The following is a 3,035-nucleotide window of genomic DNA, read 5'->3' on the forward strand; positions in this document are numbered from 1 at the left end:
ATATTTTGTTTTGAGTTCTATTCTGTTTGACTGCATCTGTGGAAATTTCAAAGTTTATTGAAAAATTTTTAATTTGGTGTATTAATGTAGTTTTCCAAGCTAAATCTCTGGCGATATTTTACTTTTTCCAGAAAAAAAAAAAAAACTTTAAAAAGCTATAGAGGCTTAACGTTTGATAATTTTCACCCAGTCAGAAAACAGAACTTGGAACCTGTTATTTTGAGCGTGGCGTGTTTTAATATGAAACTCTAAATAAATCAACTTCTGCTTTGTGCACGACATATAACCCCTCATACCTTCTTTATTATTTGGAATTTTCAGAAATTTTTTGGGAATTTGCATTCTACACTCGGGAATTCGTACGATTATGCAAAAACCAAAAACAAAACCAAAATTGGGGTGCGTGATTTAAGGCCTATTTGGCTGTTATTTTTGGCACATCTCTCGACTACGGTACAAGCAGCAGAGGGGCACATTTCACGTAGAATATATTTGTCAACACGTATCAATAGTTCTTATGTTTGGCTTGTTACTATAAAAACAGGCCTGAATGTGTTTGTGGTTTACGATTAGCTAAACATTACCCAAAATTTGCAAACTTTAAAAGCTAATAATTATTTATTGATTTATGGTGAAAATGAATTTCATGGCATTGATTAGCATATAAAACTACATCATTACATCGAATATGAAATAAATTCGAACAGAAATGGAAGAGATTGAAAATTGGCAGCCAAACAGAAAAGATCCTTTTTTTTTTTTGCGAATGGCATTCCATTGATAGAAACCATATCAAAGCAAACTCTGGAGTTCGATGTAGTCCTTGGACTCATCGTATCCTTGTCAATTCGTCCAACACATGCCAGCATGAAAAACGGATGTTAGATGGTGATGATGATGATGATGATGATGATGATGATGATGATGGACTCTCACATGCAGCTAGACCACAGCAACAACAACAATGACGACGACATGCATATCTAATAATAAATTTTGTTTTTAAATTCCAGTCTTGGCTTTAGGGGGAAACTGTAGAATTTTTAAAAGAAATTATTGGCGTTTTTTGAAAATAAATTTTTTTTCAAAAAAGATTCTCTGCTTTTTTTTTTTTTTTTTTTTTTTTTTATGAAGATGAACATGAATAATTGCTATGTTGCAGAGAAGAAATTCCAATAGTTGACGGTTTATTTAAGAATAAATATCGATTTCAGTATCATTGAAGAATTAATAGACTGATCGATATAAAAAAAGAAAAATCATTCTTTTGGCAATTTGGAGGCTAAGAATTTTATTTATTTATTTATTTGGTATTACGTAAATCGATGATGTTTCGATGTACGGACGAATTTGTGTATATACAGACAGAAAGACAGGTAGAGAGAGAGAGGGAGAGAGAGAGAGAGACAGACAGACAGACAGACAGACAGACAGACAGACAGACAGACAAACAGACAGACAGACGGACAGACAGACAGTCAGGCAGGCAGACAGACAGATAGATAGATAGATAGATAGATAGATAGATAGATAGATGGACGGACGGACGGACAGACAGACAGACAGACAGACAGACAGACAGACTATATATGTATAAGACTGTGAATGAACTGGGTGGATTAACGGTACGCGGTTTGGTTTTGGGACACGGGAGGAGAAAATAACAAACCGGGTGAGTTGGTACGACATTTCTGTGATAAAAGTTAATTAATGATGGTTACCTGTTGTCATCCATCGATGGAACGGTGTGGAGGCGGGGAGGAGAAGAAACCTGTTACTGTTCTGCCTTTCTTTGATGTCGTAGACAAAAGCCAGAACCGCGGCACCCAACAACGATAAATACTTGGATATAAACGAACCAACTAAGACGGGCAATACCGAATTAATTAGAAAGACTCTACGCAATCACCTGACTAGCTAGAAATAACAGCCAAATAGCTTTCCAATTCGTTATACGCAACAGAAGCAGTATCAGATTAATCTATCTTAATCTAATCTGATTCTATTGCACTTAACGAATTTTAATTCAGCGCGTAATCACCACACCAGTTATTGTTTATTCAATCATTGTTTTACTCTATCAGTAGCGACTGGTATTGTCTTGGCATGTCGTTGGCAATGGGTACATGCTACTGACGATGCTCAACAAGGCATAAACGTGCATCTAGCATTCTTACTGCTGCTGCTGCTGGGTGGTTTTCGTCTGCCACTGATGTATTTTTTGTGTTCTTAAACACAGCATGTCCATAAGGGGATATCATCTCTGAGCGAATACCGCCTTTCGCGACATATCTGCATCAAGTTTGATACACTGATGTCTATTTTAAACTAATAAACTCTTTGTTGTATATAACGGATTTTTATTCAGCTGGGCGACTAATCACAACACCAGTGATTTTTCAGTCACTGTTTTCCTATATCAGTAGCAAAGAATTGTCTGTGAACCTTACGACTATCCACCCCATTCTCAAATTATCTCATTATGGATATACTCCCGCAGTAATATTCCTCGCATGGACCTTTGCATTATAGCCATTCGATGTTCTTCCCTCTACATAGTAGCACACGTCTCAGTTGCATTTAAGATCTCAGGTACCACGGTACTATTGAAGAATCTGACCCATATAGTTTTGTCCAGCTTTACTTTGAGCACATCCTTTATGGAGACAAATGTCTTCTACCTTGCCCTTGTTCTCTTTGAGATTTCAGAATCCATGACATGGCACATCTTCCCTCTGTGCTCTAAGTGGATGTACACCTCTACCGCCTCGATTTCGTTACATCTCACCTCTATTCGACCTTTTGTTATGTCTTCAAACCGCAAGTGTTTTGTTTATAACATATATATACATAGGCGCAGGAGTGGCTATGTGGTAAGTAGCTTGCTTACCAACCACATGGCTCCGGGTTCAGTCCCACTGCTTGGACCCTTGGTCAAATGTCTTCTACTATAGCCTTGGGTCGACTAAAGCCTTGTGAGTGGATTTTGTAGACGGAAACTGAAAGAAGCCCGTCGTATATATGTATATATATAT

The 3,035-nt window shown here is 37.2% G+C and overlaps 1 protein-coding gene across 1 annotated transcript in view; it reads left to right on the plus strand.

Annotated features, from left to right (window-relative positions):
• LOC106872633 (outer dynein arm-docking complex subunit 2) overlaps positions 1-3,035 on the plus strand; it is a 133,563-nt gene that overhangs the window by 62,608 nt on the left and 67,920 nt on the right. The gene's annotated exons all lie outside the window — the stretch shown is intronic.

The sequence above is a fragment of the Octopus bimaculoides genome, chromosome 1 (genome assembly GCF_001194135.2).
Source record: "Octopus bimaculoides isolate UCB-OBI-ISO-001 chromosome 1, ASM119413v2, whole genome shotgun sequence".
In the NCBI taxonomy this organism is placed as follows: Eukaryota; Metazoa; Mollusca; class Cephalopoda; order Octopoda; family Octopodidae; genus Octopus; species Octopus bimaculoides.